Genomic DNA, 26,299 nt, shown 5'->3' with positions numbered 1-26,299 from the left:
AACCCTCACCTGCAAGGGGGACCACAAGAACATACTGGCATCTCCAGTTCCATGGTCATGATAATCTGGAAGAAGAGGAAGTGAAGGTTTTTGGGAATACTCTATTTTTAGACTTTCTTTCCCCCATAATATACAAAATGGAAGGGAAGCTCGTTTAGTAAAAGAACAAGTTTGTAACACTTTCATTATTGGTCTTTATTAGTTTCATAGTACTGATTCCTACAAAGTATAATGCAATTTATCTTTTTCAGTAGCTGTGCTCATAGCCGTGCTGAGCATTATAATGTAATCGTATTTAAAAATTATTAGACTGACATAATATTAATGAACAATTTTCAGATGGGCATAGAGGTGTTGGCCTCATAATCCATAATCCATTGTATCTACTGACTACGCCCACATGCTTCACTTTCTATCTTTTATAAACACACTACCCCAAATCAGCAGAAAATGGAATTATCACAGACTGATGGCTTTATACCTTCATTCATATCATAGTGCGTTCTCAACAATCTCTCTTAAAAGCCCTCCATTTACCTTTGAATAACCACAAAAGTCTATCTCACGTTCTTCACGGATTACCTACAAAACCACCATTTGACACAGAATTAAAGTAAAATACGCAACCATCCTTAACAAATATGTATGCAAGTGATTTAGTGAAAATAGAATGTCAATGTTTTAAGAAATAATATTCCAAAAATCCATTTCATTGGTCTATTATCATAAACATATCTGGACTATGACCACTTCTAAGCATTATTGCAATTATCCTCATCCAAGCCACAAGTGTCTCTCATGCAGATTTTTGCCAGAGCCTTCTAACTGGTTTCCCATTTTTCTGTCCTTACTTTGATAGGCAACTCTCAAAACAGCAGCTAATACGACACCGTTAGTTTCTCAGTGAAACTATGCTACTCATCTTCTCAAAAGCTGCTGCAGAGTCACCCCTTCACTCAGTCAAGGGCAAGGGCCAGCAGGCTTGGCTGCCCAGTGACATCTTCAAGCTCGGGTCCTATCCTTTCCCTTCCCCTCTCTCAAGCCACTACGGCCTCATTGGTCTCCCTTCAACACAATAGGCACACTTGCACATCCTGGTTTGGCACTCAGCCTGAAACGCTCTTCCCCAGGAATCCAGAAGGCTCATCCCCTTCAGAGTAAACCCTCTCAGTGCAGGCTAGTCTAACTGTTTCAAGCTGTGTCACCCAATCACACGTCTCCATGCTCATTTTTCCCTGTTCTACCTTTGCCTCCATTGTACATACTAACTCCGGACAGACTATATGATTTAATTGCTCTGTTTAGGTTGTATGCTCCACAAAGGCAGGAATTTTTCTCAGTTTTGTTCATTCCTATATCCCTATTATCCAGAGGAGTGCCTGAAACAACATAGGCTTTTAATAAATATGTGTCGAATGGATGAATGAAACAAACAGGAAAAGGTAGGGACTGTTATTGAATTACTCAGATATTGTCTAGCTATTAAGGATTCTGAGTTTTACTGGTTAGGCTTACACAGGAATGGAAGCCATGGAAAGGCCTTAGCAGCCAGATGGGCTCTGTTCTATTGCTCAGGCTCCAAATGTCTTTTTGGCTCATGTGACTCACATGGTTACAAGAATGCAATCATTCCACAGTTCTCTCATTGTTACTTTACCTGATTCTTCACAATAATTTTTCTGACCTTTATATGTGCCCTGGATATGCTAAATTAACATTTTGTATTTTTATTGGCTGAATCTAATAAGTTTTATACCACACTCTTTATGTTCTGTTCTGTATTATCAAAACATGCTTGAATCTTTATCCAAAAACATAAAAATTTTAAAACCTTGGACAGAATATTAAACTTCTCTAACTTCAATTTTTTCAACTTTTAAGCTGAAATAATAATAGCTATGTTTCAGAATTTCCTTTAGATATAAATAATGTGTACTGAGAAACATTTTGTAAAGTCTTATCAAAGGCAGTATTATTTTTTTATTGAAATTGGCTCTTTTCCTGGGATATGCCATGGACCAGAAGGAAAATCAATGAGGACTGTAGTTTGCATATACCATTAATATTTTAGCTTTGCTCTTTTTTACCCAAAGAGAGAACAAGGCTCATAATAGCCAAATATGTTAAATTCACAAAAACAATTCAAAAGAGCTAACGTCTCTTGAAACTTTAAACAGTATACAGTATTTCTTATATTATCTATGATGACTTTGAGTATAGTAAAGCTAACTTATTTAATCATGAGCCACTACAGCATAAAATTCACTAGGTATTTTCCCTTAATGAAAAATGAGATTTGATCATGGTAAAACAAATGAATGTAAATTACAGAATTACATCACTAGTTGGCTGTGTTGTTCTTTTGTCTGTGTGTGTGTGTGTGTGTGTGTGTGTGTGTGTGTGTTTTAGATATCTCCAAGGCAAATGTGACTTATAAAAGAATTGAGGGGCGCCTGGGTGGCTCAGTGGGTTAAAGCCTCTGCCTTTGGCTCAGGTCATGATCTCAGGGTCCTGGGATGGAGCCCCACATTGGGCTCTCTGCTCAGCGGGAAGCCTGCTCCCTCCTCTCTCTCTCTCTCTCTCTGCCTACTTGTGATCTCTCTCTGTCAAATAAATAAATAAAATCTTAAAAAAAAAAGAATTGAAAACATATCACTTTGTAAGAGCTAAATTGTATAATCAAGTAAGATTACTAAATTTACAACAGCATAGGAATTACCATAGAAAAGGAAAGATGGAGTTATTTTGCATCATTTTTTTCAACAAGTGCATTTTTTGGTAAACATTGCCATCCAGGGTATTTTCTTTAGTTTCCAAATTATTAGAATTACTTGTTTTACATAAATAAATTTTCTAGATAATTTTAACATTATTTTAAGATTTAAATCTACTAGAAAAAAATATACCCTTAAAAGCCATTTAAAAAGCTTTCTAGGGACACTTGGGTGGCTCAGTCAGTAAGCATCTGCCTTCGGCTCAGGTCCTCTATCCTGGGTCTTGGGATAGAGTCCCACATTGAGCTCCTTACTCAGTGGAGACTCTCTTTTTCCCTCTACCTGCTGCTCCCCCTGCTTCTGTGATCTTTCCCTCCCATACAAATAAATAAAATCTTTTAAAAATGAAGCGGAGAAATCAGAGTGGGAGATGAACCACAAGAGACTATAGACTCCAAGAAATAAAAGGAGAGTTTTAGAAGGGAGGAGGGTGGGGGATGGGTGAGTCTGGTGATGGGTACTAAGGAGGGCACCGACTGCATGGGGCACTGGGTGTTATACGCATATACTAAATCATGGAACACTGCATCAAAAAGTAACGATGTCGGGGCGCCTGGGTGGCTCAGTGGGTTAAAGCCTCTGCCTTCAGCTCAGGTCATGATCCCAGGATTCTGAGATCGAGCCCCACATCCGGCTCTCTGCCCAGCAGGGAGCCTGCTTACTCCTCTCTCTCTGCCTGCCTCTCTGCCTACTTATGATCTCTATCTGTCAAATAAATAAATAAAATCTTAAAAAAAAAAAAAAAAAGTAACGATGTACTGTATGGTGACTAACATAACACAATAAAAAATAAATAAAAATCAAATAAATAAATAATAAAAAAGGTTTCTAAAATACATAACATATATATACAGATTTTTGTATGAATAAAATGAACATATCATGGTAAATTAGGATATATGCATAAATGTATAAAATCATCAAAAAGAGGAAAATTCAGTTTGTGGCACATTATTTATTCTACTTGAATTTCAATGTCCTTATCCATAAAAGAGAGAGAACAATTTTTACCTTACAAGATTCACATTGGCTTAAATGTGATGTGTATGTGTGTGAGTGTGTAGGCTTTTTGCTACCATGCTAAATGTTGATTAAATTCCTCAACCACAATCTTGTCAACACATTTAATTCCTTTTACCAATATTCCAAATTTTGAAACAACACCTAATCCATTTCTTTTTTTTTTATTAAATATTTTATTTATTTATTTGACAGACAGAGATCACAAGTAGGCAGAGAGGCAGGCAGAGAGAGAGAGGGAGAAGCAGGCTCCCTGCCGAGGAGAGAGCCTGATGTGGGGCTCGATCCCAGGACCCTGGGATCATGACCTGAGCTGAAGGCAGAGGCTTTAACCCAATGAGCCCCCCAGGCACCCCACCTAATTTCTCATTTTCATATGCAAAATTTTAAAAATGAAATTTAAGATTTTATATATTGGTTTAATGATAATTCTAAAAAACATCTAGAGTATTTGGCTAAAAACACAGGCAGTGAAGATCAATTTCCTGGAATGACTGACTTGTTTTATGATTACTCAGAACAATAAGAAAATCTGAAAAAAAAATGTAAATAAATAATGGGGAAAACCACCTGGCTTTAGGTAATAGAGAGCAACAAACTAAAAATTTATTATAGGGTCAAGATTTTGAAGAGGAAAGCTAAGTGGGTAAGCTGAGCATGTATAATGATGTTTTCCCCTTACAATTTCAAAAGTAAAAGACAAACAAGGAACTGGGAAATGGAGCATAACTTTTGGCAATGTTAAGGGTAAGGGAAAACAAATTAAATTTTAGGGCTCACCAAGAGGACAAAACAAACCATTCCTCAAAAGAAACTTATCTTTGAATAACCTCACCCATGACTGAAATAAGGTGATTGTCCACAAATGTAAATGTTTATGAAGAAAAATCATGTCATTTAAAGCCTTGACTTATTTCTAAAATTTTTCACTCATAGTGTCAACAGCATAAACAAAATTAATCAGGCATACAGAAAGAAAACAACTTACAAAAAAAAAAAAACAGCAAAAAGAAAAACAGAATAAAAACACAGGCTATAAAGCACACTGTAATCATCAGACATGGGCTTCAAAATAAGTTGATTAATAGGTTCATAAATTTAAATGACCAGATAAAGAAATTTGGCACATAGTTTAAAACTATAGAAAGGATGAAATGGAAATTCTAGAAATTAAAAGTAAAATTAGAGTAATTTGAAAATTCTCCAAATAGATTTAAGAGAGATTGGATAAACTGAAGATAAAATTTAGGAACTGGTAGACAGGCCAGAACAAAATATTCAAACCGAAGGATGAAAAGACTAAGAAATTCAAAACATGGAGCAATTCATTAAAGGCATACAGAAAATAGCAAAAGCCCTAATGTGCATTTAATTTGTCAGAAATAGAAGAGTAAGAGAAGAAGGCAGAAGCAAGGTTAGTTTTTGGTTTTCAGCAATCCAATTTTGATGCCTAGGTTTGTTTTTGTTTATATTTACTATACTCAGGTTTTTAATATTTCTTATATCTGTAGCTGAAGTGAAGGGCTTTAGTCTGTTTTGGAAATTTCTGGGTTACTGTCATTTTAATAATTAAGGTGAATGAAAGACACTTGTGAGACAAATAAAATCTGAGAGGATTTGGCAGTAGTATATTAGTGTTAAAGGAAATAAAGGAGGCAGATGAATAATCATTCCCGATAGAAACACAAGATGTAGAAAAAAACAAGGAGAAACATCTAGGAAAAAGACTTGGACAACTCTAAATGAATGCTGATTACATGAAACAATATTATACCATCTTACAAGGCGTAAACTTATATGGAAATAAAATACTTGACAAAAAATAGGACAGAAACCTGAAGGGATAAACTGAATTAATGTTTTAAATTTTTAGTTTTGTTTGGTGATTGACAAATGTCAATTACCTTAATTTAATCCTTAAGGAAGGGATAACTATGATCATCCTTAGGCTAACTATTGTAAAACAGTAATATAAAGTGCCACAAGCTAATAACAGAGCAAAAGTGTTAATTACAATAACAACAACAAAATTGGGTGCCTGGGTGGCTCAGTGGGTTAAGCATCTAACGCCTGGTTTTGGCTCAGGTCATGATCTCACAGTTGTGGGATCAAGAACCTGCATCAGGCTTTGTGCTCAGAGCAGTTTGCTTCAGGTTCTTTCTCCCTCTCCCTCTGCCCTTCCCCACTTACTCTCTCTCTCTAAAATGAATAAATAAAAATCTTTTTTGAAAAATGTTACTTAAACAAAGAAGGGGCAAAGAAAGAGAGAATAATACATAGAATAGTTAGGACAAATGAAAGCTTAAGGTGGTAAAGTGAAACATCAAATAACTGAATCACATGTCAATAAAATAAATATGTTAACTAAAAGACAAAGATACCAAGATGAGATTTTAAAAAAATAATTGCTGTCATCTAAAATATGTGGAATGTTTGAGAGTATATAGATGGAAAAAACAAACAAAAAAACAAAATTAGCCTGATGTAGCAACATTAGCAGTAGACCTTCAGACACATATTATGAATGATACTGTGATAATGATAATGATAATGATATGATGAAACTGACCATATGCCAGAAAAATACACCAATTCTAAATATGTAGGTACTAACGTAGCTTCAAAATAAAAAGAAATATTTACAGAACTAAGGAAAAATAAACACAAAGTCATAATGATATCAAGATATTTAAATATACTAGCCTTAATAACTTATCTGAAAAGCCTCCAAAAAATCAAGAAAATTTGAATATTTGAGCAAAACTAAAACTTAGTCATATGTAGAACTCTCTTAAAAGGTGCAAAAGTAGGAGCACCTGGGTGGCTCAGTGGGTTAAAGCCTCTGCCTTTGGCTCCGGTCATGATCCCAGGGTCCTGGGATGGAGCCCCACATCAGGCTCTCTGCTCAGCAGGGAGCCTGCTTCCTCCTCTCTCTCTGCCTGCCTCTCTGCCTACTTGTGATCTCTATCTGTCAAATAAATAAATAAAATCTTTTAAAAAAAAAGTGCAAAAGTACAAAATGTGCTTTTTTTCCAAGTGTACATAGAACAGTTACCAAAATTGACCACTGTTGCTCTATAAAGTGAGTCTCAACAAATTTCAGTGGATTGAACTCATATGTAGCATATTCTTCTGAACACTGAAAAATTAAGCTAGAAATCAATAATAAAAGAATAATGAGAAAGTTCTCAAATGTTTCACAGTTAAGAAACAATTCTTTAAAAGCAAATTAGAAAACTAAATACAAAATCACTATGTAAATCAAACAGAAAGACAATCAAAGACGATGTCAAAATCTGTAATATTCAGCTATTATCTACATGGATAGGAATTTGAAACATTCAATTTATATTTTAGAAAAGAAAGCTAAAACTCAATGACTAAAATGTCTACACTAAAAATTGAGAAAAAATAGAGCTTTTTTTGCATTTAACTTAATACAAAGAAATAAAAAGGAGGGGATTAAATTAAACACATATATTTATTTTAAAGTTTGGTTTATTAGTCTACTCAGTCTGGCATAACATAGCACCACACACTGACTGGATTAAACAACAGAAGTTTATTTTCTTACAGTTTTGGAGAATAGGAATCCAACATTAAGGTAACAGATTGATTTCTGGTGAAACATCTTTTTTTCTGGCTTGTAGACAGCTAGCTCCCTTCTTAGTGTGTCCTTACATGACCTTTCTTCTACGCTTATGCAGGGAGAAAAGGAGAGAGGGGAGAAGAAAGATTGAGAGGTATCTCAATGGAACCTCTTTTTCTTCTTATAGGGACACCAGTCCTATGGGATTGGAGCTCTACCCTTATGACTTCTATTTAACTAATTAGTTCTTGAAGCCATACCTCTAAAACAGTCATATTGGGGGGTAAAATGCCAACGTATGAATTTGGGAGGACACAGTTCAGACATTAACGATTGGCTTTTCAACAGAACTAATAAAACTGATAAACACAGTAAGCCTGACCACAGTAAAAAGAGAGAAGAAACATATCCAGTTTCAGGAATGATAAAAGATCACAATGACTAATATTACAGAAAGTTTTTTAGAAGAGGATATTTTGAATAATTTTTACCCAATACATTTAAATATTTTTATAAAATTGACAAGCTGTCCAGAAAAATAATATGTATCAAAATGGACCCAAAGATACAGAATGTCTGTTAAATTTCATAATGATTAATAATAATAACAACAACAACATAGAATTCAAAGAAATAATAGGCAAATTAGCAAGGAAGAAGTTAAATTTTTACCATTTGCAGAGGACATGATACTCTATGTAGAAAATCCAAAAAAACTCCACCAAAACAATTGCCAGAACTCATACATGAATTCAGCAAAGTTGCAGGATATAAAATCAATGTACAGAAACCGGTTGCATTTCTACACACCAATAACAAAGCAGAAGAAAAAAAGAAAAATCAAGGAATCAATTTCATTTGCAATTACACCAAAAACAATGATACCTAGGAGTAAATCCAAAGAAGTAAAAGATCTATACTCTGAATACTATAGAACACTAATAAAAGTAATTGAAAAGGGCACAAAGAAATAGGAGAATATTCCAGATTTATGGACTGGTAGGACAAACATTGTTAAAATGTCTATACTTTCCAAAGCAATCTAAACATTCATTGTAATCCCTATTAAAATAACACCAGCATTTTTCACAGAGCTAGAACAACCAATCTTAAAATTGATGTTGGAACCACAAAAGATCCCAAATAGCCAAAACATTTCTGAAGAAGAAAAAAAAAAAGTGAGAGACATCAGAATTCCAGACTTCAAAGCTTGCAAAACTGTAGTTATTAGGACAGTATGCTAGTGGCACAAAAACAGATACATAGACCAATGGAACAGAAAAGAAAACCCAGAAATTAACCCACAACTATATGGTCTACTACTCTTTGACAAACCAGGAAAGAATATCCAATGGGAAAAAAGATAGACTCTTCAACAAATGATGTTGGGAAAACTGGACAGCAACATGGAGAAGAATGATACTGGACCACTTTCTTACACCATACACAAAAATTAATTCAAAATGGACCTTAATGTAAGACAGAAGACCATCAAAATCCTACAGAAGAACACAGGGAGAAACCACTTTGGCTTCAACTGCAGCAACTTTTTATTAGACATATTGCCACAGTCAAGAGAAACCAAAACCAAAAATGAACTATTGGGACTTCATCAAGATAAAAAGCTTCTGCACAGCAAAAGAAATAATCAACAAAACTAAAAGGTAGCCTACAGAATGGGAGAAGATATTTTCAAATGACATATCAGATAAAGGATTACTATCCAAAATCTACAAAGAACTTATCAAGCTCAACACCCCAAAACCAAATAACGCAGTCAAAAAATGGGCAGAAGACATCAATAGACACTTTCCCAAAAAAAGACATCCAAATGGCTAACAAACACATAAAAAGATGCTCAATATCACTTATCATCAGGGAACTAACAATCAAAACCATGATGAGAAACCATCTCATACTTGTTAGGACAGCTGAAATTAACAACTCAGAAAACAACAGGTATTGGCAAGGATGTGGAGAAAGGGGAAAACTCTTACACTGTTGGCAGGAATGCAAACTGATGCAGACACTCTGAAAAACAGTATGGCGATTCCTAAATGTCTTAAAAATAGAACTACCCTATGATCAAGAATTGCATTACTAGGTATTTACCCAAAGAATACAAAAATTCATATTTGAAGGGATAAATGCACCCTGATATTTACAGCAGCATGATTAACAATAGCCAAACTATAGAGAGAGCCAAAATGTCCATTGACTGATGAATGGATAAAGAAGATGTGGTGTACATACACAAAGGAATTTTACTCAGTCACCAAAAAGATGAAATCTTGCCATTTGTAGACATGGGTAGAGCTACATGGGTAGAGCTACAGTCTATTATGCTGAGTGAAATAAATCAGAGAAAGATAAATACCCTATGATCTCATTCATATGTGAAATTAAAGAAAGAAAAGAGATGAACATAGGGAAGGTGGAAAGGGAAAAAAAAGAGAGAGAGAGAGAGAGAGAGGAAAACAAGCCATAAGAGACTCTTAACAACAGAGAACAAACTGAGGGTTGACGGAGGGAGGTAGGTGAGGGGTGGGCTAGGCAGGTGATGAGTGTTAAGGGGAGCACTTATTAAGATGAGCACTAAGTGCTGTATATAAGTGATGAATCACTGAATTCTACTCCTGAAACCAACATTGCACTGTATGTTAACTACCTAAAATTTAAATTAAAAAAAAACAAAACCTTCCCCACAGTATAGATCTTTCAGCCTTAGATTTTTTAGTAATTCAGTAAATCCTATCTATGAAAAGCAAAAATCAAACTGAATGACATTGGTAGGAATGCTTTCAGATGTGGAAACCAACCAAAGATACACAAGAAACTGAAGAACAGTTTTCTTTTCTTTTTTTTTTTTTTAAGATTTATTTATTTATTTATTTGACAGAGAAAGATCACAAGTAGGCAGAGAGGCAGGCAGAGAGAGAGGGAAACAGGCTCCCCGCTGACAGAGAGCCCGATGTGGGGCTCAATCCCAGAACCCTGGGATCCTGACCCGAGCCGAAGGCAGAGGCTTTAACCCACTGAGCCACCCAGGCGCCCCTGAAGAACAGTTTTCTTAAAGAAATTTATTCTTAAAGAACTGTTAAAGCTTTGGATAAGGATCATGGGAATCTATAGCCTTCTTCTCCCTGTAGCCTCTCCCATGCACACATCCAGCTGATCAGTTAATATTGCAATTTAATCAAAGTGGATTGTTCAGCTATGAAATCAGTAAATCTGCTGCCAGAGAACGCATAGTAACTTTGAGGTAGGAGGCAAATATCTTTGGATTTACCAGTTAAAAGTAATGAACTGCATAGGAAGTAAAGAGAAAAATACTTTATTATTACTAGCTTTTGGTTGAGATCTTGGTTGGAAAATGAAAGTGAATTTCGAAGGGCTGGTTAAGTATCATTTACGTGTGCCTGACTGAAAAAGTACATGTTTTCATCTGTATAGGAGACCCAAGAGAGTCCCGCAGAAAGCAAAATGAAATGAGGACTTGTCAATGTATATACCAAACCACACAGATCCATCAGGAGAGGGCAGAAGCCTTAAGGCTCCAGATGTATTAGCACAGTCTCTGCCCAAAGCACTGACTGATCACTAAGCTATGCAGACCAAGAGGCAATACCTATAGGCTAAAGAGTAAAACTAAGAATTAAGATATTAGCAATTACACATTGTCATGTATGTAGATCCCACAGTTTAAATTCAGGCAAGGTACTAAAAAGAAAAGAAAAAAATCAGAAAGATAAATCAGAATCCAGTGTCTAGTTTACCAATAAAAATGTTATGGAAGTCTCAGAATGAGAGAAAATAATGGCACAAAAATATATTAAAGGAAAAATGGCCAGAACTTCCAAACTGGATGAAAAGAGATGTAAAATCTCAATAAACTCTAAATGGGACAATCATAAAGAACTAGGTTTTGAAAATGAACTAATGTTACATGAAACATAGATGAACCCTACAAAAGTGTTGAATGAAAGAAGACAGAAACAAAAACATATTTACTATATGAATCCAAATTTGTAAAGTTCAAAAGTTGCCAAAAGTAGTGTTACAAGTCAAGAAACATTACCTTTGGAGTGGAGGGTGGTAGTGATTAGGATGAGTTATGAAAGAATTCATAGATGTTGATAATTATCTGTTTTTTTTCCCTGGCTGGTGGTTATATGGGTATATTCAATTTGTGACAATTCATTAAATTAAACCTTCATTATTTATAGTTTTTTCTCTGTTATAATTAAATTTTTAAAAGTTTATTAACAAAAGAGTATAGGGTATAGATTCAGACAGCTTGGGTTAGAATTCCAGCTCCACTAGTTTTTTTAATTTGACCTTGGGTAAGATATTAGCCATCAACTTTTCTGTTTCTTCACTATTGAGAATGATAATAGTACCCACTTTGTTTTGTTTGTTTTTGGAGAAGTATGGGAGAACAAGTTAAGTAATGCATACAAAAATGCTCAAAAGATAATTCAACACACATTAAGAATTAAGAAAAGTTAGTGGGACATCATCATTATCACCATTATTAGGCATGTGTGGTGAACAGATTCTAAGATGACTCATAATTATACCTTCCTCCTGGTAGTCACACCCTTGGATGAACTCCTATCCTTGAGTGTAGATGAGGTTGACATGCCTCTAACCTATATAGCAAAAAATAATGGGCTGTCATTTCTTTCATTATGTTACATAAAACAATAACTTCCATAATGCTTGCAGAATCTCTGTACTGGCTTCCTTGCTGGCTTTAAGAAGTACGATAGCAAGGACCTGAGAGCAGCCTCCAGCCAACAATTAGCAGAACACTACTAAAGTGCTCAAAATCACACAAAACTTTGAATCCTGCAAGAGCCTTACTACCTTAGATGCAGATCCTACCCCAGTCTGGCCTCAGGTAAGACCCCAGCCCTGGAATTGTAAGAGACATGGAAGCAGAGGACGGCTCAGCCATGCCTAAATTCCTGAATCATCATAACTGTCATATGATCAGTGCATATTGTAAGCCTCCAGGTTTGTAATAATATTTCTACATCGTAGTAGAAAACTAATACCACACATGACTAAATCAGGATCCAAGCTTCTCTGGGGAATTAAAGTGCAAAATCTTTGTGCCACATATTGTCACTAAAACTTTAGAGAACTTCCTCTTAATTCTGAATTTGTAACTGTACTTTAAATGGCTTATTTTGCCTGGCATTTTTCACCAAGATAGAATGAGGCAACATTGTTCCAAAGATGTAATTATAAAGAACAATAAGTAAAAATACTTTTGTTAGAAATATGTTGTACCCACTTACTTTCTATCAGTATAATTGTTAAATGAGTTACTTTCCTAGCTTACAAATCAACTACCAGATAGAAAGTAATAGCTTGAATAGGATCATGAGAAAACAAATTAGTAATATGTAACATTTTTTTCCTTTTTTTTTTTTTTTTTGTTGATCTGTGCTCCTTGGTTGATAAATGAGACTGGCTCTTTAATAATTTATTTTGAAGATCATAAATTAATCAAAATGGGTAGGCAAATACACCAAATGAAGCAAAATGATAGTGAGCAGTGGCATGTAGTGAGTAGCAGTGGACTAGCATGTAAGCTATATCAGAAAAAAAACATTTTTATTTATTATTATTTATATATTATATATATTAATTAGTATTATTTAGCATTATTTAAAATTATTTAGGATTATTTAAAAATAAATTTTAGTATTGTTAGTACCATAACGGCAAACTAAATATGTCTACAGGCCACATGCAGCACACATACAGGCTGCTAGTTTGTGGTCTACACTTCAGTGTAGCAGAAATAGTAATATTTCTCAAAATTAATCTTTCTAGACATTATGGTTCAGTAAGACCCAAGATAGTCTAGGAATCAAGAAGGGTTTCTGATTTATGCTTCCAAACATAGAAAGATCCCTTTAAAATACCCATGTATATATGGAAATTTAGGAGTTCTGAGAGCTTGAGGTCAAATATAGGGAACATGTGGGATATTCTACAAATTATATTATTTGTATTACTAAGGTATAGGCAGGAGGAAGTGTGGTAGATTGACATCATAGATCAAATTATCATCACTTTATATGTGATACTTTCTCTGAATCTTCCAGTCAATTTGCTACTAATTCTAACATATCCCCAGATTGTTTTAGACAAATTTCTATTTTCATGTGAAGGTTATCCTATGTTCTTAGCTTTGTGTATCCCACACCAGACATTGAGCTCCTCCTTAAGGGCAGAATCCTCATTTCACTGCTTCTGGAAGATTTTGCACAGGTCCCATCACAGCAGAGGCATATATCAATAGAATAAATAAATAAGAAAATGAACAAATGCAGGACTAGGAACACTGTGTATAAAATGAAGTTTCTGTATATGTACGTTCACCACTAAGTTTAACATCAGTAATAACATATGATACTTGAAATTTACATGTCTATTGAGATTGTTTTAATTCAATTCAGTTCATAATTTATTCAAATTGATACAAACCTAAATTACATGTCTGTTTTTAATACAAAGTAGAATTTTAACTTAAGAAGAGACAAGATGTTTGGCAAAGTTATAAATCAAATAAGTATTGGTATTAAACTTTTAAAAGAGACATTTTACTTATGGTTTTATTTCCTGTATTAATTAATTAGAAACTTTTAATCTCAAATTATTTTGGAGATATCAAAAGCTTCATTTCTATACTGATTTTCACTTTGTTAGTTTTTGTTGTTTCCTTTGTTAGTTTTTGCCTTTGATTTGTTTTGTTTTGAATTTACTGCACATCTTTTACCATTATAGAGTGTTCTTGACTTCATATAGAAACTTCAGCAGATCAACCTTAGGTGGAGAAAGTAAATAGCCAGTAAACCTTGAGGAAAAAAAAAAAAATCGAACAGGCTATTTAAAAAGGCCTTTCCTTTCTATATCTCTGGATCCTTTTATATCAAACAGAAAGCTTGGCTCCCCAGGCTAAGATAAATGCTTATATTTTAAGGCAAAATCTTCAGAGTAATTCAGGTTTATTAGCCTAAGCTTGCAGATGGCCTAAACATTGGCAGAGTCCAGCAAGGAAGGTGAGGGAAGGACACATGCAGAGTGGTTTACCAACCTGTGGCTCTGTGCAGCTGTGCACTGTACTTCCAGACCCAATTATCCCCTGCAGGGTAATGCTTTCTAGTTAGCAGAAGACAATCTCAAGGCCAAAGAAAGTAGAAATACATTCTGAAATCTCCTGCTTCTGAGACAGAAAGTGTGGTATAGAATTCATAAACTCAACTTCTTTGGTTATTTAATATTATTACAGTTGTTTGAAGTGGGAAATAATGATTTTTATTCAAAATGGGAAAAGAGATAGATACCACAATGTTTTCTTGTCTATTTGGCATTGTAGGAGACTTGAGAAATAAAGTCTTAACATAATTAAGAATTCAGGAAGTTTTAGCTCTTTTATTTTCACAGACTAATGATCTCTATATATTCATGTACAAAATATCCATTGAATACCTATTTTGGGCCAGAAACTATACTATCTAGGGGTTATAGGAAGACGAGGCACAATGTTTCCTGCTGTTAGGAGCTTGTTGTCCATTTGGGATATAAAGAAATAAGTAATTAACTTGTAAAGAAGTAAGTTCTAGATTTTAGCCAAATGGAATCTCAACATCTTTCCCAAGAGTTTCAGTGGAATTATGGTTTGAAAGTCAGATGGCAGGGGGACAAGAATTGAATGGTATTGCAACAGGAGAGACCAAAAGTGCATAACATAACTCTTTTGAGAGGTTTGACTCTAAGAGATAACACAAAATGAGGCAACACCTAAGAATTCCTTCAGATAGGGATAGAGAGAACTTTAAGTTGTTGTTCTCATCATCAATGAAAAAGGAACTAACAATGAGGAAGAGTTAAAAGGGATAGGATGGGCATAAAAATCCACAGATTGAGATCCTAAGAATTATCCTCAAGTGGTTTAGAAAACGATGGACTTCATGTTTGAGATGTTTGGCTTTAAAGCAAAAAGAGAGCTTTTCTTCCAAAATAACTAGATAAAAAGGTTTTAAAAAATGGGTGTACATGCCTGTTATTTTAAAAACATAAGGACAGGAAATGTATGACTTAATGATTTCTATTTTCCTTGTGATGGATGATATAAACATGTATTCTGATGATGAAGGATGAGAAAGTGGTGTTGACTTGGTTGAGGCTTTGGAAAAAGTATAAAGTTTCAAAAGATTCATATTGCAAAAATAGAGGACAAGAACCAAAGGGAAGATGTACTGGAAAAGACTGAGGAACCAAATGATAATTGAATCTCTAGACTATATTAGAACCAGTCTATGAAGCTGTGTGATTTTTTTAAGTGAATGTCAACATTTGACATTTTGTAGAAGGCATATAGTTGGGTTTGTTCATAGTTGGGACTTTTCTATTTGAATAGAAAGGAAAGAAGATGAAGCAAACATGTTGAAGTTATTTCGAAGAGTTTAAATGATGAATTACAAAATCTAGGTTACAGAGAGAGAGATGTAAGGTCAAAATGAAGCAGAACATTAAACAGATGAGAGTTTACCGACTGGATATTTAGTCAACCAAAAGAAGGTACAGTGGGCATAAAAATCAGAAGATTGTGTGTGATGAAAAGGTCATGTGTCTCAATTTAATATTTCAGATTAAATATCTTCAGTGTAGCCATGTGGCCAGAAAAATGAAGGTAGAAGTCACTGCAGATGACAAGTCAATGAAATATTAATTTGAGAGTTGGATGGAACCCTTTCAAAATCAAACATGGGTGATATAGTATGTGTGAAAGAGAGAAGGCTATATATAAGTAGACACTATAGTCTTTACAGAATGGGTCAGCAAGAGCCTCAAAGAGTACCATAGCAGGGACAACAGAACAGGACATGCCCAGTCTGGCAAGGATTTTAACAGGCAGTAGGAGAATGACATTCTGATTATCAAAGGGAATGAAGAGGTCTTCAGCCCCATTTCCTTAACAAAGGGTGAGCAGGTCTCAGAGAATAAGCAATTTCCTTTTCACCTGCTGCCTCCTCTATAATAAAGATAAAAAAGCTCTGATCTCAAGTGAGATAATGTAAGTGAACTAGTTTTGAAAAACATAAGATAATAAGACAAAAGAGATATGTGATGAAACTTCTGCTAGACAGCTCTAAAACAATATACTGAGCATTTCTTCAGTGCCCTGAATTCACCACAAAGAGATCTCCCCAAGAGCCATAATAAAGAGGAAACAAGAAAGCTGGATTGCAAATTAAAACCACAGCAACACTTGCTAAGACACTTCGAATTTTGGTGAAAACACAGCCTTGAGTTTTAAATAACACACAGAATATAAAATTGGGGGCTTGTAGAATGTGGAGATTTAGAACTGTATCATTGCAATATACTTGAATCTCATGAAACTCATGAAATTCTATAATCTCAATTTAAGAATAGACTAGGGTGGGTGCTTATGGAGGGGAGGAGTCAAGATGGCAGAGAAGTGACAGGCTGAGTTGACATCAGGTAGCAGGTGATCAGCTAGATAGCTTATCAAACCATTCCAAACACCTACAAATCCAACAGGAGATTGGAGAGAAGAAGAGCAAAAATTCTAGAAACAGAAAATTGACCACTTTCTGAAAGGTAGGACCTGTGGAAAAGTGAATCCAAGGCGACGGGATGATAGAGTGCGGGGGGAGGGGCAGGCTCCCGGCAAGTGGCAGAGCAAGGGAGCACAAAGTCAGGACTTTTGAAAGTCTGTTCCACTGAGGGACATCGCCCCAGAGGCTAAATCGGGGTGAAGCCCATGCGGGGACAGCATGGCCCCAGGTCCCACGGGGTCACAGAAGGATCGGGGGTGTCTGAGTGTCACAGAGCTCGCAGGTATTAGAGCAGGGAAGCCAGCTACGGAGACAGAGCCAAGGAGTGGGCTCTCAGCTCGGGGTCACCTTGAAGTGAATCCGTGGCACAGACTACTGCTCTGTGAGTGGGGTCCCCACAAGATCCAGGGAGATCCACGCTGGAAAAGCTCAGGGATCTGTGGGGTTCTTAGACTCCAGGAGGAGCTGTGTGCTAGAGACAGAGACACTTGGTCACAGGCTAGGGGAGCTTAGAGTGCAGCTGGAGGCCAGGGAAATGGGAGTGATTGAGCGCTTTTCTCCAAGGGTGGCCAGAGGACAGGGAGATGGGAGTGATTGAGTGCTTTTCTCTGAGGGCGCACTGAGAAGTGGGGCCCCAAGCTCTCAGCTCCTCCAGGCTGGAGATTGGGAGGCTGCCACTTTCATTCCTGTCCTCCGGAACTCTATGGAAAGCGTCCAGGGAACAAAAGCTCCCGAAAGCGAACCCAAGCGTATTATTTAGCCTGGTCCCTGGTAAGAGCGGTGCAATTCTGCCTCAGGCAAAGACAACCTGAGAATCACTACAACAGGCCCCTCCCCCAGAAGATCAACAAGAAATCCAGCCAAGACCAAGTTCACTTACCAAGGAGAACAGCAGAATTCCAGAGGAGGAGAAAGCAAAGCATGGAATTCAAGGCTTTCTCTCCATGATTCTTTAGTCTTGCAAAGTTAATAAGCTTTTTTAATTTTATTTTTTTCTTCTACTAAATTTTTTTAAACTTTTACCCTTTCCTCCTTTAACCTTTTTTTAACCAGTTTATCTTAATAATACATTTCATTAAAAAAAAATCTTTTTTGAAACTTCATTATTATAGTCATATTTTATCCTTCATTGTATCTAACTTTACTTTTTGTATACACATAGGGTTTTTTTCCTTTTAAAAAATTTTGGGGTACAACTTCTTCTAATAGATCAAAATACACCCTAAGTCTAGCTGGGCTTGTTCTAGTCTCCAGCCTGAGCAAATTCTCTCCACATCCTTTTTCTTTATTCTCCCAACCAACTTACCATATCAACTCCTTTTTTAGAAATTAAAAAAAAATTTTTTTTCATCTTTATAGTCATATTCCATCTCTTCATTGTCTTTACCCTTATATATGTTTTTCATTCTTTAAAATTTTGGGAGGTAGTTTCTTCTAAGAGACCAAAATATTCCCAAAATTAAGTGGGTGACCCTGTTCCAGTTACCAGTCTAATATATATACATTTTTTCTTTTTATATTTTTCTTTATTTGTTTTCTTTTTTAATTTTTTTTTTCTGAACTTCTTTCTACCCCCCACCCCCATGATTTGCAGTCTCTTCTGATTTGTTTAAAGCACATTTTCCTGGGGGCTTTGCTTTGCCACCCTTTCAATATTTTATTTGCTCCTTCATATACCTTATCTGGACAAAATGACAAGGTGGAAAAACTCACCACAAAAAAAAAAAAAACAAAAAAACAAACAAACAAAAAAAACAAGAGGCAATACTAAAGGCTAGGGACCTAATCAATACAGACATTGGTAATATGTCAGATCTAGAGTTCAGAATGATGATTCTTAAGATTCTAGCCAGGCTCGAAAAAGGCATGGAGGATATTAGAGAAACCCTATCTGGAGAAATAAAAGCCCTTTCTGGAGAAATAAAAGAACTAAAATCTAGCCAAGTTGAAATCAAAAAAGATATTAATGAGGTACAATAAAAAATGGAGGCTCTTACTGCTAGGATAAATGAGGCAGAAGAAAAAATTAGTAATACAGAAGACCAAATGACAGAGAATAAAGAAGCTGAGGAAAAGAGAGACAAACAACTACTGGACCATGAGGGGAGAATTCGAGAGATAAGTGATACCATAAGATGAAACAACATTAGAATAATTGGGATTCCAGGAGAAGAAGAAAGAGAGAGGGGAGCAGAAGGTATATTGGAGAGAATTGCTGTAGAGAATTTCCCTAATATGGCAAAGGGAACAACCATCAAAATCCAGGAGGTACAGAGAACCCAGCTCAAAATCAATAAGAATAGGTCTACACCCTGTCATCTAATAGTAAAATTTACAAGTCTTAGCAACAAAGAGAAAATCCTGAAAGCAGCCTGGGAAAAGAAGTCTGTAACATACAATGGTAAAAATATTAGATTGGCAGCAGACTTATCCACAGAGACCTGGCAGGCCAGAAAGAACTGGCATGATATATTCAGAGCACTAAATGAGAAAAACATGCAGCCAAGAATACTATATCCAGCTAGGCTATCATTGAAAATAGAAGAAGAGATAAAAAGCTTCCAGGACAAACAAAAACTGAAAGAATTTGCAAACGCCAAACCAGCTCTACAGGAAATATTGAAAGAAGTCCTCTAAGCAAAGAGAGAGCCTAAAAGTAGTAGATCAGAAAGGAACAGAGACAATATACAGTAACAGTCACCATACAGACAATACAATGGCACTAAATTCATATCTCTCAACAGTTACCCTGAATGTAAATGGGCTAAATGCCCCAATCAAAAGACACAGGGTATCAGAATGGATAAAAAAACAAAACCCACCAATATGCTGCCTACAAGAAACTCATTTTAGAGCCAAAGACACCTCCAGATTTAAAGTAAAGGGGTGGAAAACAATTTACCATGCTAATGGATATCAAAAGAAAGCTGGGGTGGCAATCCTTATATCAGATCAATTAGATTTTAAGCCAAAGTCTATAATAAGAGATGAGGAAGACACTATATCATACTCAAAGGGTCTATCCAATAAGAAGATCTAACAATTTTAAATATCTATGGCCCTAACATGGGAGCAGCCAACTATATAAACCAATTAATAACAAAATCAAAGAAACACATTGACAATAATACAATAATAGTAGGGGACTTTAACATTTCCCTCACTGAAATGGACAGATCATCCAAGCAAAAGATAAACAAGGAAATAAAGGCCTTAAATGACACACTGGGCCAGATGGACATCACAGATATATTCAGAACATTCCATCCCAAAGCAACAGAATACTCATTCTTCTCTAGTGCACATGGGACATTCTCCAGAATAGATCACATCCTGGGTCATAAATCAGGTCTCAACCGGTATCAAAAGATTGGGATCATTCCCTGCATATTTACAGACCACAATGCTCTGAAGCTAGAACTCAATCACAAAAAGAAATTTGGAAAGAACCCAAATGCATGGAGACTAAACAACATCCTTCTAAAGAATGAATGGGTCAACCAGAAAATTAAAGAAGAATTGAAAAAAAAAAATCATGGAAAAAAATAATAATGAAAACACAGCGGTTCAAAATCTGTGGGACACAGCAAAGGCAGTCCTGAGAGGAAAATATATAGTTGTACAAGCCTTTCTCAAGAAACAAGAAAGGTCTCAAATACACAACCTAACCCTACACCTAAAGAAGCTGGAGAAAGAACAACAAAGAAAGCCTAAACCCAGCAGGAGAAGAGAAATCATAAAGATCAGAGCAGAAATCAATGAAATAGAAATGAAAAAAACAACAGAGCAAATCAATGAAACTAGGAGCTGGTTCTTTGAACGAATTAATAAGATTGATAAACCCCTGGCCAGGCTTATCAAAAAGAAAAGAGAAAGAACCCAAATAAAAATCACGAATGAAAGAGGAGAGATCATAACCAACACCAAAGAAATACAAACAAGTTAAAAAAAAAAAAAAAAAGAAATACAAACAATTATAAGAACATACTATGAGCAACTCTACACCAGCAAATTTGACAATCTGGAAGAAATGGATGCATTCCTAGGGACATATAAACTACCACAACTGAACCAGAAAGGAATAGAAAACCTGAACAGACCCATAACCAGTAAAAAGATTGAAACAGTCATCAAAAATCTCTAAACAAACAAAATCCCAGGGCCAGACAGCTTCCCAGGGGAATTCTACCAAACATTTAAAGAAGAATTCATTCCTATTCTCCTGAAACTGTTCCAAAAAATAGAAATGGAAAGAAAACTTCCAAACTCATTTTATGAGGCCAGCATCACCTTGATTCCAAAACCAGACAAGGATCCCATCAAAAAAGAGAATTAAAGACCAATATCCTTGATGAACACAGATGTGAAAATTCTCACCAAAATACTGGCCAATAGGATCCAACAGTACATTAAAAGGATTATTCACCATGGCCAAGTGGGATTTATTCCAGGGCTGCAAGGTTGGTTCAACATCTGCAAATCAATCAATGTGATACAATACATTAATAAAAGAAAGAACAAGAACCATATGATACTGTCAATAGATGCTGAAAAAGCATTTGACAAAGTGCAGCATCCCTTCCTGATCAAAACTCTTCAACATGTAGGGATAGAGGGCACATACCTTAATATTATCAAAGCCATCTATGAAACACCCACCGCAAACATCATTCTTGATGGAGAAAAACTGAGAACTTTTCTGCTAAGGTCAGGAACATGGCAGGGATATCCATTATCACCACTGTTATTCAACATAGTACTAGAAGTCCTAGCCTCAGCAATCAGAAAACAAAAAGAAATTAAAGGTATCCAAATTGGCAAAGAAGTCAAACTATCACTCTTTGCAGATGATATGATACTATATGTGGAAAACCCAAAAGACTACACTCCAAATCTGCTAGAATCCAGTAGAGTGGAATCCAGTAATCCAGGAATCCAGTAAAGTGTCATGATATAAAATCAATGCACAGAAATCAGTTGCATTTCTTTATACCAACTATAAGACAGAAGAAAGAGAAATTAAGGAGTCAATCCCATTTACAATTGCACCCAAAACCATAAGATACCTAGGAATAAACCTAACCAAAGAGGCAAAGAATCTATACCCAGAAAACTATAAAGTATTCAAGAAAGAAATTGAGGAAGACACAAAGAAATGGAAAAATTTTCCATGCTCATGGATTGGATGAACAAATACTGTGAAAATGTACATGCAACCTAAAGCAATCTACACATTTAATGCAATCCCTATCAAAATCCCACCCATTTTTTTCCAAAGAAATGGGACAAATAATCCTAAAATTTATATGGAACCAGAAAAGACCTTGAATAGCCAAAGGAATATTGAAAAAGAAAGCCAAAGTCGGTGGCATCACAATTCCAGACTTCAAGCTCTATTACAAAGCTGTCATCATCAAGACAGTATGGTACTGGCACAAAAGCGGACACATAGATCAATGGAACACAATAGAGAGCCCAGAAATAGACCCTCAACTCTATGGTCAACTAATCTTAGACAAAGCAAGAAAGAATGTCCAATGGAAAAAAGACAGCCTCTTCAACAAATGGTATTGGGAAAATTGGACAGCCACATGCAGAAAAATGATTGGACCATTTCCTACACCACACATGAAAATAGACTCAAAATAGATGAAGGACCTCGATGTGAGAAAGGAATCCATCAAAATCCTTGAGGAGAACACAGGCAGCAACCTCTTCGACCTCAGCCGCAGCTACTTCTACCTCGGAACATCGCCAAAGGCAACAGAAGCAAGGGCAAAAATTAACTATTGGGATTTCATCAAGGTCAAAAGCTTTTGCACAGCAAAGGAAACAGTTAACAAAACCAAAAGACAACTGACAGAATGGGAGAAGATATTGGCAAATGGCATATCAGATAAAGGGGTAGTATCCAAAATCTATAAAGAGCTTATCAAATTCAACACCCAAAGAATAAATAATCCGATCAAGAAATGGGCAGAGGACATGAACAGACATTTCTGCAAAGAAGACATCCAGATGGCCAACAGACACATGAAAAGGTGCTCCACATCACTTGGCATCAGGGAAATACAAATCAAAACCACAATGAGATACCACCTCACACCAGTCAGAATGGCTAAAATTAACAAGTCAGGAAATGACAGATGGTAGCAAGGATGCGGAGAAAGGGGAACCCTCCTACACTGTTGGTGGGAATGCAAGCTGGTGCAACAACTCTGGAAAACAGCATGGAGGTTCCTCAAAAAGTTGAAAATAGAGCTACCTTATGACCCAGCAATTGCACTACTGGGTATTTACCCTAAAGATACAAATGTAGTGATCCGAAGGGGCAAGTGCACCCGAATATTTATAGCAGCAATGTCCACAATAGCCAAACTATGGAAAGAACCTAGATGTCCATCAACAGATGAATGGATAAAGAAGCGAAATAAGTCAATCGGAGAAAGACAACTACCATATGATCTCCCTGATATGAGGAAGGGGAGATGCAATGTGGGGGTTTTGGGGGGAGGAAAAGAATAAATGAAACAAGATGGGATTGGGAGGGAGACAAACCATAAGAGACTCTTAATCTCTCAAAACAAACTGAGGGTTGCTGGGGGGAGGGGGGTAGGGAGAGGGTGCTGGGGTTATGGACATTGGGGAGGGTACCTTTACCCCTGGGGCTAATAATACATTATATTTTATAAAAAAATAAAAAATAAATAAAAATTTTAAAATACAAAAAAAAAAGAATAGACTAGGGTAGTGTTGCATTAAGTAGACTTATCATGATGATCATTCGCAGTATATAGAGATACTGAATATACACCTGGAATGTTATATGCCAATTATATCTCAATAAAAGTAAATAATAAGTACAATTAGAAAAGGAAAGAAAGAGAATAAAACAGGGGGAAAAATCACTTATCACCAGAAGCAGATGAGGAAAATTATTGATTTTAGCCTGAACTGTTAGAGAAACCAAAGTGGGAAGGAACTCCCTTAAGAAATTACTACCATAGGTCTGGCCTCATATGGGTTTGAACTTGGGTCTTATTTGAGATCGATACTGCCACAAGGGCCTTGGGCAGAAGTAATGACAAATTCTCTCAGGAAGAAACATCTTCAACCCAAATAATAAGATTCCCACAGAAAATTAGCCAAAAGCATGAGGGTTAAATTCAGGACATTCATTTGACTGATTCTTAGTCAGAATTTTTCTCTCTCTTTTTGGATATTAACTTAGAAGGATTTAGCTCTCTCTCTCTTTGATAATTTCTCCAGAAGAAGCTCTGAGAAATATAGATGCTTTCCATCTCATGTGGATGATAAGTTCAGCAGCGGTCTCAGATCCTTCTCTAAAAACATTATACCTCTCAAATATTTTCTGCTGTGGTATGGAAGTAATCTACAATACTGCTAATTCCCCAGGTTCTCCAGGGCACAAGGCACAGGTGTCCTCTACTCTCAGATTCCTAACCTACTTGGAAGGTGGGCATTTCGTTATTTTCTGCTGAAATTCCTGCTGAACTTCAGCAAGAGGAGACCCACAGCAGTGCCTCCAAAGTCTAACTCTTGTTCCTCTTACACTCCTCCTCTGTTTACTCACTGTATAATTTTTTGCATGTCCTTTCTTATAGAAAGGAAGACAGGACAGGACAGGAAGACCTTGAACTTTGATACACAATAAAGATAATCTTTTAAAATTCCAATGTCTTTCTCTAAAAATTCTTGTGTCTGTCATGGGTTTAAAAGGTCTATTTAAAAAATAAGTCCAAATGTCACTTCTTTCTCTATGAATTCATATGATAAAACACTCCCCCTGAGGGGCACGGAAAAGAAAAACGATAGCTGCTTGAATTGGGGAACAGGTCACATGCAAGGTAGCCAAAGATTGAAGAAATAATTATCCATATCTGGTAATGTTTCCCCAAACCATTTTGTGACAAAAACAAACTTAATAGTTGTGAAGATGTTTATTCTTACATGCCTTTTACAGCCTATGGCAAAGCTTTTGACTTGCTGAGATAAATAAGCTATGGTGTGTATACATTTACTGTGAAGTAGAGTTGATAAGAGGGTAAGGCATGGAAAAAGGGCCACCTGATAAGCTCAATTCACTCTGATTGTCTGTGTTTTAACCATATACAAACGAAATAGCTTTGCAAATTTTTGAAAAGTAGCATAAATCCAAGGTAGTGTGAAGAATGACAAAGAGAAATAAGGAAATTTATAACATCACAAGCAAAAAATGCTTCTTTTTGAAAAATGTCTGGATAATAACAACAGAGTATTTCTTTGAGGGATTGGAGGGTATTTTTCCTGACCATATTAATGGTGCCTAAAGACACATACCCCTCTTTACACCCCCCATGGATACACAAACACGCAAATACAGTCACAGTTGAGACTGGGCTTGAATTCTTTTTTTTTTTTTTTTTTTTTTTTTGCACAGCAACCCTTAATTAATGCTCATAAACTTGGACCTGACTGTTTGAAAGCCATGAGGATAAATTATCATTCTCTCTAAAACTCAGTTTCCTCAATTGTTAAAATTATAATATTTACATGTTCCTTTTTGGGTTGTCAGGTAGTATCAAAAGAAGATACACCAACATGAAATGCATAGTGGATAATATATAGTACTTAACCACTTTTTTCTATGAAAGCAAAAACTCTTTTGGTTTTAACGGACAAAAAAATTGACACAAATATACTTAAAATAATTTCTTTGGAACTTACATAGAGCCCCCAAAGATCTGGTTTCACTTTTTCTTCACCTGCTAAAATAACAGTCTATGAAATGACTTCATTCTCAAACAGGCTCTCCCTTGTGGTCTTAAGATTGCTGCCAGCAGCATCATGGCTGTAATCTTCCAGATTCATTTCTGATAAGAGAAACTAAGAAAGAGTTGATCAAAATCTATGGTCTACTATCTTTGGGCAGGATTGGGCTCAATACCCATCTATGAAGGAATCACTATAGCCAATATATGAAATTTGATGATCAGCTTAAGCCAACCATGGCTTTTCCTTGGAGGAAAGGGGGAGTTACAATCAAACAAACCAAGGAGCCTAAAAGTAAAAGAAGACTAGTTCCCCCAGGAAATCCAGACACATTTTTCCAGTGGAAAAGGGAAAAGCTATAAAGTCCACTATGGGTCACCCAGGTTCTTCTCTTCTTTTTGCACAAACTCTAAACAAACTCAATTTTCATATCACTGCAGAAGTTCGTGAATGTGAAGAATAATTATTCTCTAAACTATGTACCCTAAAGGGATAGTGAAAGTCTCTTTTTGTGGAAATCTTTAAATTTGAAATAACAG

The sequence above is a fragment of the Martes martes genome (genome assembly GCF_963455335.1).
Source record: "Martes martes genome assembly, chromosome: 6".
Classification (NCBI taxonomy): Eukaryota; Metazoa; Chordata; class Mammalia; order Carnivora; family Mustelidae; genus Martes; species Martes martes.
The sequence above is the reverse complement of the archived record's forward strand: the minus strand, read 5'-3'. Positions refer to the sequence as shown.